Source organism: Schistocerca serialis, chromosome 6 (genome assembly GCF_023864345.2).
Source record: "Schistocerca serialis cubense isolate TAMUIC-IGC-003099 chromosome 6, iqSchSeri2.2, whole genome shotgun sequence".
Classification (NCBI taxonomy): domain Eukaryota; kingdom Metazoa; phylum Arthropoda; class Insecta; order Orthoptera; family Acrididae; genus Schistocerca; species Schistocerca serialis.
Window position 1 is genome coordinate 491,822,856 of NC_064643.1, and position 12,683 is coordinate 491,835,538.

A 12,683-nucleotide genomic window follows, 5' to 3' on the forward strand; every position below is an offset into this window, starting at 1 on the left:
TTTGTGCCTGAGAACCGTTTAAAAGACATAAGAAACAGCTTGTTCTAGAGACACAGTGTTTTTGTCCGATAAGTGAAGAGAGTGCGGTTTAGCTATGGAGGTGGCGCCGAACTTCACTGTGCTTCGCATAGACGTCCTGTTCAAACAGAATGGTCATGGATGATCGGCGCCTGCCTCAGAGACTGCAGTCAATGGAGATCTAATTAATAATACGTACTGATTCACTAAAATAGGTTTTTAGCATCCCTCGATCACCACTATTAAATGGTAGCCTCAACAGCATTAAATTATAGCCAGCCATGTTAAAACTATTTCGTTTGGTGTGCAAATTGTATGAGACAGGTGAAATACCCTCAGACTTCAAGAAGAATATAATAATCGCAATTACAAAGAAAGCAGATGCTGATAGGTGTGAAAATTATCGAACTATCAGATTAATAAGTCATGGTTGCAAAATAATAACACGAATTCCTTACAGGAGATTGAAAAAACTGGTAGAAACCGACCTCGGAGAAGATCAGTTTGGATTAGGGTGAAATGCAGGAACACGCGAAGCGATACTGACCTGCCGACTTACTTTAGAGGATAGGTTAAGGAAAGGCAAACCCACGTTTATAGCACTTGTAGATTTAGAGAAAGCTTTTGAAAATGTTGACTTGAATCTCTTTCAGATTCTGAAGGTAGAAGGGGTACAATATGGGGAGCGAAAGGCTATTTAGAACTTGTACAGAAAGCAGATGGCATTTATGAGTCGACGCACATGAAGGGGAAGCTTTGGTGAAGAAGGAAGTGAGAAAGGGTTGTAGCCTATCCCCGATGTTATTCAATCTCTACACTGAGCAATCAGTAAAGGAAACCAAAGGAAATTTTCGAGTAGGAATTAAAGTTCAAGGAGAAGAAAGACAACCCTTGAGGTTTGCCAATGATACTATAATTCTGTTAGAGACAACATAGGGCTTGGAAGAGCAGTTAAACGGAATGCGCAGTGTCTTGAAAGGGGGGTATAAGATGAACATCAAAAAAAGCAAGAAAAGGATAACGAAATGTAGTCGAATTAAATCAGGTAATGCTGAGGGAATTAGATTGGGAAACGAGGCAGTTAAAGTAGTAGATGAGTTTTGCTATTTGAGCAACAAAATAACTGTTGATGGCCGAACTAGAGAGGATATAAAATGTAGACTGTCAAAGGCAAGAAAAGCTTTTCTGAAGAAGAGAAATTTGTTAACATCGAATATACTCTTAATTGTTAGGGAGTGTTTTCTGATGGTATTTGTCTGGAGCGTAACAAGTATGGAAGTGGAACACTGGCGATAACCAGAATAGAAGCGTTTCAAACGTGTAGCTAGAGAAGAATGCTGAAGTTTAGATGGGTACATCACGTAACTAATGAGGAGCTACTGAATAGAATTGATGAGAAGAGAAATTTGTGTCACATCCTGACTAGAAGCAGGAACGATTGATAGGACGCATTCTGAGACACCAATGGATTTCAAATAAAGTATTGGGCGGAGGATGTAGGTTTCAGCAGTTATTCGGAGATGAAAAGGCTTGCAAATGGTTCGAATGGCTCTGAGCACTATGGGACTTAACTTCTGAGGTCATCAGTCCCCAATAACTTAGAACTACTTAAACCTAACTAACCTAAGGACATCACACACATCCATGCCCGAGGCAGGATTCGAACCTGCGACCGTAGCGATCGCGCTGTTCCAGACTGTAGCGCCGGCCGGAGTAGCCGAGCGATTCTAGGCGCTACAGTCTGGAACCTCGCGACCGCTACGGTAGCAGGTTCTAATCCTGCCTCGGGCATGGATGTGTGTGATGTCCTTAGGTTAGTTAGGTTTAAGTAGTTCTAAGTTCTAGGGGACTGATGACCTCAGCAGTTAAGTCCCGTACTGCTCAGAGCCATTTGAACCTTTTTTTGAAAGACTGTAGCGCCTAGAACCGCTCTGCCATCCCGGGCCGGCAAAGGGCTTGCAGAGGATACAGTGGCATGGATAACTGCATCAGACCAATCTTCGGACTGAAGACAAGAACAACAACAAGGGAAGACTGACAGATGAAACAGTGGCCTCTACTTAACTAATTTAAGCGGCTTTCTGAGGTTCAGAGAGAAAGGATTTTCGTCTGCATACTAAGCCTCTTGCTTGCTGAGCTGTGTGTGGTTAAAACGTGTATCTGTGTAGTCCGAGAATGTGATGATTTGGTTGAACAAATACTTTAAAAAATTTGTTACGCATGATTACGATTAAATTTCGTAACAGATGAGTTAACGCACATCTTCGTGTTGATGCTGACAGTGCTATGATATTATCGTACTTTTGCGTTTCACATAAAATACATTTTGCTCATTTTAGTAGTAGTGAGCATATTCCTATTTCGGTTACAGCCGAGTGGCTACCTCACATTTAAATGCCCAACCATTTTCCAGAGTGACTTCGCTCGTCCCCTACGTGGTTGCAGTTAGCAGCAAGCCTATTGGAAACAAAAACTAATGTGACCTTCTCAGTAGGTATCGAAATTTACTATATTGTTAGAAAAATGGCACTGAATATTATAATAACAGGGTAAGAAAGTTCTGACCACTTATTGTAACATTGATTTACTTCATACACACACGAAACTCGCAGTGAATGACACAGACGGAAAGTCCAGTGTGAGGTGCCTATTCCGACTGCGACTGCAGTGGGTTGAAGTGTGAGACTGCATGACTTAGGGAGGCACGTCTTCCTGCAGATCCGGAGCTGTGCCCTGTGGTGGGCTGGCGGTCGCTGGGACTTCGCGGGTGGAGCGACGCGGTGACCGCCGGGGACGCCTTCAGCCTCTTCACAGTCGACGGCAGCGTCTTCCTGCAGGTAAGCATCTGCACCTCCACAACCTTAAAATCTGGTTGCTGCTCTACCGTATTCTTCCGTTTACCGAGTGAAGGCTTCACGAAACGTAGAATCGTAACATATCATGACTGTTACATCAATGTAGCCAGTAATAAATAAACCAACAGCTGTATTTTCATCTCTGATTTATTGCAGGGACAGCTGGTTTCGGCATTCCATTACGCCATCAACAAGCCATCTAGGGTAAAATAGTGGCTGACCTAATATTTGCCAGACAAATATCACCCAAAACAGACCATCATCCGCACCAGCGTATGCATTGTTATACACAAGTAAACAATCAGAGTGCTCACATTGTTTGCGAGTGTATAGCCATGTCGCATACGCTGGTGCGGATACTAATTCGCTTTTGAATGAAATTTTATCTGGCAATATAAGCTCATCGACCGTCGAGGGCCTGATGATGACATAATGGAATGCCGAAACTGGTTGCCTCTGAATAAATCAGACATGAAAATACAACTGTTGGTTTGTTTATCGCTGGTTACATACACTACTGACCATTAAAATTGCTACACCAAGAAGAAATGCAGATGATAAACGGGTATTCATTGGACAAATATATTATACTAGAACTGATACGTGATTACATTTTCAGGCAATTTGAGTGCATAGATCCTGAGAAATCAGTACCCAGAACAACAACTTCTGGCCGTAATAATGGCCTTGATACGCCTGGGCATTGAGTCGAACAGAGCTTGGATGGCGTGTACAGGTACAGCTGCCCATGCAGCCTCAACACGATACCACAGTTCATCGAGAGTAGTGACTGGCATGTTGTGACGAGCCAGTTGCTCGGCCACCATGGACCAAACGTTTTCAATTGGTGAGAGATGTGGAGAATGTGCTGCCCAGGGCAGCAGTCGAACAATTTCTGTATCCAGAAAGGCCCGTTCAGGACCTACAACATGCGGTCGTGAATTATCCTGCTGAAATGTAGGGTTCCGCAGGGATCGAATGAAGGGTACAGCCACGGGTCGTAACACATCTGAAATGTAACGTCCACTTTTCAAAGTGCCGTCAATGCGAACAAGAGGAGACGTGTAACCAATGGCACCCCATACCATCACGACGGGTGATACGCCAGTATGGCGATGACGAATACACGCTTCCGATGTGCGTTCACCGCGATGTCGCCAAACACGGATGCGACCATCATGATGCTGTAAACAGAACCTGGATTCATCCGGAAAAATGTCGTTTTGCTATTCGTGCCCCCAGGTTCGTCGTTGAGTACACCGTCGCAGGCGCTTCTGTCTGTGATGCAGCGTCAAGGGTAACCGCAGCCATGGTCTCCGAGGTGATAGTCCATGCTGCTGCAAACGTCGTCGAACTGTTCGTGCAGATGGTTGTTGTCTTGCAAATGTCCCCATCTGTTGACTCAGTGATCGAGACGTGGCTGCACGATCCGTTACAGCCATGCGGATAAGATGCCTGTCATCTCGACTGTTAGTGATACGAGGCCGTTGGGATCCAGCACGGCGTTCCGTATTACCCTCTTGAACCCACCGATTCCATATTGTGCTAACAGTCATTGGATCTCGACCAACGCGAGCAGCGATGTCGCGATGCGATAAACCGCAATCGCGATAGTCTATAATTCGACCTTTATCAAAGACGGAAACGTGATGGTACGCATTTCTCCTCCTTACGCGAGGCATCACAACAACGTTTCGCCAGGCAACGCCGGTCAACTGCTGTTTGTGTATGAGAAATCGGTTGGAAACTTTCCTCCTGTCAGCACGTTGTAGGTGTCGCCACCGGCGCCAACCTTGTGTGAATGCTCTGAAAAGCTAATCATTTGCATATCACAGCATCTCCTTCCAGTCGGTTAAATTTCGCGTCTGTAGCACGTCATCTTCAAGGTGTAGCAATTTTAATGGCCAGTAGTGTATATATCGGCTGTTGTCCTGTAGTCTTCCGAGCAAGGATGGAAGAAGTAAAATAACACTTATGAGTCACAGTAGGAATCAGTGAACTATTACACATATCCTTGTGGACCAGTTTTTGGGAATTGTTATGGTACATGGACTCAGTCGTCGATAAAGCAGGTGGCAGACTTCGGGTCATTGGTAGAACACTGGGAAAATACAGAAAACACAGGTGACCCATCCTAGAATATTGCTCAAGCGTGTGGATGCAGTAGCAGATAGGGCTAACAGTGGATACTGAACGTATAGAAAGACTGGCAGCTTGATTTGTCAATAGTCTCAGTCACGGGAGAGCATGACGCAAATGCTAAAAAATTAACTGCCGGGAGCATGAAGATAGACGTCAGCTATCCAGCGAAAGCTACTTATAAAGTTTCAGGAAGCTGTGTTAAATGGATACCACAAGGCTTTACTAGAGCAGTCTTTGTATCGCTGTCCCAAGGACATCGAAAACAAGATTATAACAAGATTATGTTTATTACAGCATGCAGATAGATATTTAAAGAGTAATTCTTCTCGTGCTCCATGGGTGACAGGAACACGAAGAAACCTTCATATGGCACCTACACCAAATGCTTCATTGGCTTACCGAGTATGGAGAAGCATTACAGAAACATGAAATCGTTACCAGATTGTTCATGCTCACACTGAGTTTGTTCTATTTCTACAATCTGACAGATTTGCCTTCAAAATTAGACCTATTATTAATAATCTAATGGAATCTACACCATCTATCAAAAATTTCTGTACAGGTGTTAGTGGACATCATTATGTGGTGTGTCCACCTTTCCTCTTTGTGATGACTTGATCTCTCCTGGGGACACTTTGACTGACGTATCTGAATGTCTGTGGAAGAATGAAGCCAATTCATCCTCAAGAGTAGAAACCAGAGAAGAAACTGATGCTGGACGCTGGGGACTGGAGCGAGGCTGACGTTCTAACGCACCCCACACGTATCCACTGGATTCAGGTGGGGACTCTGGGCAGGCCAGTACATTTCAGGAAAGTTATTGTCCACAAACCAGTGCCCCGTAGTTGCTGCTTTATAACAGGGTGCACAGTCATGCCGATACAAGCAATCATCGCCTCCAAACCGTTATCTATGTACGCAGCACACAATGTCGTCAGATGTTCTCACATCGTTCCGCGTTTAGCGTTTGCTTAATCGCAACAGAGGGACGGTACCCTAACTACGAAAAACACCCCACACACCGTAATACCACCTCCTCCAGACTTAACTATTGGCACTACACTTGATGACAGGCAAGTTCTCCAGTCATTCGCCAAACCCTTCTCATGGATTACCTCCATGTGATTCATTACTCCAAATAGCTCGTCTGCAGTCATCCACTGTGCAGTGGCGTCGCTCTTCACCCCACCTCAAGCGTCGCTTAGCACTGAATACGGAAATATGTAGCTTATGAGGAGCTGCTCGACCGTTCTTTTTAACTCCCTACCAACAATTATTGTGCTAACTGTAATTCTGGAAACACTTTGGAATACACGAGTGATTCCTTCTGATGATTTCATGCGATTTTTACAACCCCATTCGGCAGTGCTCGACAGTCCCTATCCGACCGTACATGAGCTCTGCCTGTCTTGAATTAGCTATGGTTATTCCTTCGCGTTTCCATTTCACAGTCACAATATCAGCAGTCGACTTGTGGTGCTAAGAAGGACTGAATTGTTCCTGCTGCACTTTTTGCTCAGGTGACATCCAGTGACTAGTCCACGTTCTAAGTCACAGAGCGCTCCTGACCGACCCAATCGGCTGTTATTTCTTCTCTGCTGATAGTACGATACTCTCCGTCTCCTTTTATACTGGCAGGCCACTATCTCGTGACATCTAGTGATCAATTCTGCACTACACAGGGGTGTCCGGAAATTTTTGTTTACATACTGTATACATACGTTGTGTGTCCTTATCCATCTTGTTTCTTCATTACTGAACAAATCAACAATTCAGCAGGGCTGGTAATATGACTGAAGCGCTTTGACAAATATTTTGAACCAGCGACCAAATGTTCAAATGTGTGTGAACGCCTAAGGGGCCAAACTGCTGAGGTCATCGGCCGCTAGACTTACACTCTACTTAAACTAACTTATGCTGAGAACAACACACACAGTCACCCATGCCCCAGGGAGGACTCGAACAACCAGCGGGAGGGGCCGCGCAATCCGTGACATGGCGCATGTGTGGAAGAAGGAGGTGTGGACGTAAGTTCCCCTGCGCCACTGTGATTATCTGATATCACGTCAACAGGTGTGTAAAGTGATTCCCAACAGCTTACTGTCTTGCGTCACTGGACTGGAAAGCTTTGATGCCTACTGTCTGCAGGCTCACAGTTACGGATGCTTCCAGAAGATAACCGTTTGACGCGATGTCACTACCTCCACGGGTCAGTGTTACAGTCGCTGGCGTCCTGAAGGCAATGTTGGATGAAAGATACGTTCTTGGTTCGCCTGAAGAAGTTAATACCATATGCATACAGAGTGAAATACACACGGATCGTTGCCAGTACATCAGCCTCGAAGAGTGCATACAAGATTGATCTCAGTGATGTATGCTGCTGTTATTGCAGAAGGAAGGCGCTACAATGAGCTTTTAATCTAGCTTTGGGTAGTTGTGGTTGCAGCTTCCTGCGTCGCACAGAGTACAGTGCGTATAAAGGTAGTTGCGACTTATGACGTTTGGTTAACCGGAGGGGGATGTGACGCCGTTGTCCAGGTACCACTAATGGCGAGCCGACTTTCCCCACCACGAGGCCAGAGGTTCTGCTGATAAAGTGCCCCTGTTGCCATACCACGAATAAACAGTACCACTTGGTGGTGATGCATCAACATTCGTCAGCTCTCGTTGTAAAGTCGTATTTTATGACGATAAAGTATTCTGTAGTTGTCAGGTGTTGTGAACACGCGTTTAGTGTTGACGTTGCAACAGTGCAGTATATCTGAATACGAGATTTGCAATAAAAGTGTCGTGTAAGAATACGTTCACCGGCTGGGAAGATAACGTTCTGCTTAAAAACATTCCTCGGAATTCGACAATAGTAATGGACAAAACACTATACCTCTCTCTTGTGATGCATATAGCTCTAACAATGCATTGGATGTAAGCGGATATTTTGCTCTGGGTACAAAGAAATGCTCAATGAGATAAAGTTGAATCTAGCGTGTATAAGACGAAGTTAATGGAACTTATACTGCTGTACAAACCAAAACATGACGCTACCAAGTTGACGTATTGGTTAACGGTGAAGGGCATAGTTTAATCGGGCTCCCTCCGTATCATGCGCGTTTAAATCCGACTGCTAGTGTATGGGCCTAGGTGAAAAGTAATGTGGCAAAGAACAACAAGAAGTTTACGCTCACTGGGGTTGAAATGGTGACAATAGAACCCACTGCAAATGTTATGACAGGACTGATCTAGAGCTGTCAGCCATACCAAGAAGGTAGTTGAGAAGAAATTGATTCATGAAGGACTGTGATGAGGTTTGACGAATACGTAACTTCTCTTGTTACCATGTTAAAATCTGCTTCTTTTGTGAAAACACAGCAGAGTTTAGAAATATTTATCTCACTAATATTTTAATGCAGTTGAAATTGCGACAGAATTCTGAAATAGGTCATTATTAAACTAAGTGCTGAGTGCAAGTCAGGTTAATAGTTTACGAAACAGCCCATTCTCAGTACAAAAACAAACGTGTAGTTTCTTCATCAATATTATTACAAAACTCACAGCAGCTCTCGTTTCACCAACTATCGATGGCCCTCAATAATTACTTTATTTCAGTGAAAAAATCTGTAGTCTCCTGAACATCGCAGTAGATATGGAAGTTTCGCGCATTAATCATATTGCAATACACTCTCGTCTCTGCGTGCTGTCATTTGCTAAAATCTTGTTTCGATACCTCAAACCATTTATGAGAGACGAGGAGTTTATGAATATTTCATACAAGTTTTCCACTGACGCACGAGTTCGTGAAGGAGCGCTTTACATACATTCCGTTTTCTCGAGATTGGAAATAGGTAGCGATATCCTTCCAAATGTAAAGAATAATTCAATATACACTGAACCGCCAAAGAAATTGATATACGCATGAGTATTCAAATACAGAGATAGTAAACAGGCAGAATACGATACTGCGGTCGGCAACGCTTATATAAGACAAGAAGTGTCTGGCGAAGTTGTTAGGTCGGTTGCTGCCTGCTACAATGGCAGGTTATCAGGATTTAAGTGAGTCTGAACGTGGTGTCATAGTCGGCGCACGAGTGGTGGGACACAGCATCTCCGATGTAGCAATAAAGTGGCGATTTTCCCGTATGACTATTTCACGAGTGTACTGTGAATATCAGGAATCCGCTAAAACATCAAATCTCGACATCGCTGCGACCGGAAAAAGATCCTGCAAGAACAGGGCCAACGACGACTGAAGTGGACCCTTCCGCAAATTGCTGCAGATTTCAATTATGGGCCATCAACAACTGTCAGCGTGTACCATTTAACGAAACATCATCGGTAAGGGCTTTTGGAGTCGATGGGTCACGCGTGTACCCTTGATGACTGCACGACACAAAGCCTTACGCCCCACTTTGGCTCGTAAACACCAACAATGGACTGTTGATGACTGGGAACGTGTTGGCTGATAGGACGAGTCTCGTTTCAAACTGTGTCGAGCGGATGGAGGTGTATGGATATGGAGACAAGTTCATGAATCCATGCACCCTGCATGACAGCAGGGACTGTTGAAGCTGGTGGAGGCTCTGTAATGGTGCGAGTTGGAGTGGAATGGGACCCTGACACGTCTAGATACGACTCTGACAGGTGACACGTACGTAAACATCCTGTCTGACCACCTGCATCCTGTCTGATCACCTTCATCGATTCACGTGCATTGTGCATTCCGACGGACTTCCGCAATTCCAGAAGGACAAAGCGACACCCCACACGTCCAGAATTGCTACAGAGTGTCTCCAGGTACACTCTTGTAAGTTTAAATACTTCCACCGGCCACCAAACTCCCCAGACATGAACATTATTGAACATATCTGGGATGCCTTGCAATGTGCTGTACATAAGAGATCTGCAACCCCTCCTGCTCTTACGGATTTATGGACAGACCTGCAGGATTCGTGGTGTCAGTTCCCTCCAGCACTACTTCAGAGGTTAGTCGAGTCCATGCCAAGTCGTGTCGCGGCAATTCTGCGTGCTCGCGGGGGCCCTACACGATATTAGGCAGGTATTCCAGTTTCTTTGGCTCTTCAGTGTGTTATCTACGTATGTTACGCAACAACTTATAACCAAACACGCACCAAATACAAATTCATAGCGACATCTATTTTTCGCTACAAACTAAGTATTTCTTACTGTCATACGTTATTTTTTTAAATAAACAATAATACTCTTCATATAAAATGGACCTGGGAGTCTTTAAAGTGAATTTCCTCTATTTGTGTACGTTTTGTGTAACGCCACACATACAAGAAAAAGTCATGTCCATCGTACCCCTGGACCTGGGATATCCACATCGAAGCATAGTGTCTTACCGAAAGTGCTGCCATTTGTGTCGCTATTCATTAGATTTTTTATATGAATACAAATATCTGAGCAAACTGCGTTTGACGTGTGGGGATCTAATACAAAATATTATCCATGTGTCTATAATTGTAATTACTTAATGTGGAAATGAATTGTGCAAGCTTGTGCTGTTAGTGTGCATGTATAAAACAATGTATTCTGAGTCGTTTACTATTACAGAGGGTGCATAAGGGCAGGACTGAGGACCTAAGTCTAGATTGTGCACATTATTTTATCAAAATACGCCTCTTAGTTCTATCAAAGTCATCTGTACACTGTGGTGGTCGCCCCTGCCACGGTAAGATTATCACTTTCTTCCGTATGGTTGTCGGCATTGGGAGTGGCATCTCGCACCTTTTTATAGACATTGGAACTGATATTTTAATAATAAATATTCAACGCTAAGTATGCGTTTTTTGGTCTGCAGAGTTGCGCTAAGCATACAAACAAAACACATGCAAGCTGTTTGTCGTTGCAGGACCCGCACTCGACCCCATAGCCCTGGGCTGTCCACCTCACAGTACACACAAGTTAATGTAGTTGGATTGCAAATGCAGTCACATTTATAAGGTATGACCAGGAGATCACATGACTGGAAGTGTTTTCATCAAGAACTTTGTGAGATGTCTCTTGTTTTGTGTCGTATTTATTTTCCCAAATTTTAGATTACTGAAACTTGGCAAGTAGCCAGAGCAGTTCTTTACGTTAAGCATTGCTCCAGAATAAGTCGGCAATGAGCAGCAAGCCAGTTCCCACGAAGGCGGGGGTAGCGACCACACGATATGGCGCGAAGGTGAATCGTAACAGTGAAGAGGGGAATCCGAGCTTTGAGAGCGATTCTTACTCGACAATAAAGGTATAGGCCATAGGAACCAGTAGTATTCTGACAAGGAGCGCACATTTTATTTTATTAAATATTAATGATTAATGCCATTTTCTGACATAACTAGTACTAGGAGGACCCTACAGGTCATCATTGCTTCACTTCAGTAATAGCGCTATGCAATAGACCCTTAAATTCAATAAACAAATGGGCATCTTAAACTAACGGAAGGTGTACGAGTGGCTACAAAGTGTTAGATCTGAGCAAGAGATTTCGGCTGCACTCCAAGCTCGCCAGTAGGCGATAGGACGTACTCTGAGTCTGTCAATATGTGAGAGTCAGTAGCTAGTTTCATAGAAACTAGCCACTAATTAGAAGCGCTGGTCGCTTGCTGGCATCTTCTGAAGAATCCAGTGCACTACCAGATCTGCTTTTGGGGACAGCATCTACGAGAGCTTCAGAGAGTGAAGGTAGGAGGGAACCCTATGCATAATTCACTAAGGTAATACAAGAAAGAATCACCTTAACTAGCTCAGTCTGTGGTGGGAAAGCCTGACCATTATATTTTGTGTCACCTATACCACTTTCTATGGAATCATGACTGAAAAGAGAAACTTGTATGGAGGCTCAAATACGCGAATGGAGGTTGCACGTGGCATCCCTTGTGTGGGGAAAGTCCTGATAAACAGCATAGACGAGGTGGATGCTGAATTTTGCACATTGACTATTTCGTCGAAACATCTGTGTTGTGGAAATAAGATGCAATTTGAAATCAAATGTGGCGAACGGAAAAGCAGAAAGTTAATGACGAAACTTTATAGCTTGCTATTAGCAACATAGAGTTACAATTGTGCACATCACAGAGTGTGGAAAATGTGAAACCAATTATGTTTGTAATAATGAAAAGTTGAGCCGCGTCCGTGAATTACGAACATTTCGCGAATGAAATATAACGAATAATTATCGACAAGACATCACGAGGAAGAAGAAAGATGACAGTGGCCGGCCAGGTACTCGCAAGAGACAACACTGCATGCAGGGAGAGCGCCAGAACCACGTAGTCACTGTCGCACAGAAGTGGTACACTGAATGCAACACGCAGAGTCCCGGTGTTCGACGTCTGAGGGCAGCGTCGAGACATTCGTCAAGCGGTTACGTCTTGTGGAGAGAGAAGGATCTCACCTAAAGTAAGGCGAAGGTCACATAAACTATAAGAGGAAGTATAGAATAAGTTTGTAATATAGTAGGATATGATACTTAGAATTGGTAGAATAAGCCAAGAAATAAAAATGAGTAATTTAGTAAAACATGCACGACTGAGTATGGCTCAAGAATGTAGATTTTGATGAAAATATTAGTACTTAAATCCTACCACGGAGATTAGTAAGGATAGCGAAAATCGAATGAATGACTTAACAGTAAATGAGGAGCAGATAATAGATCAAAGGCATGTGAGC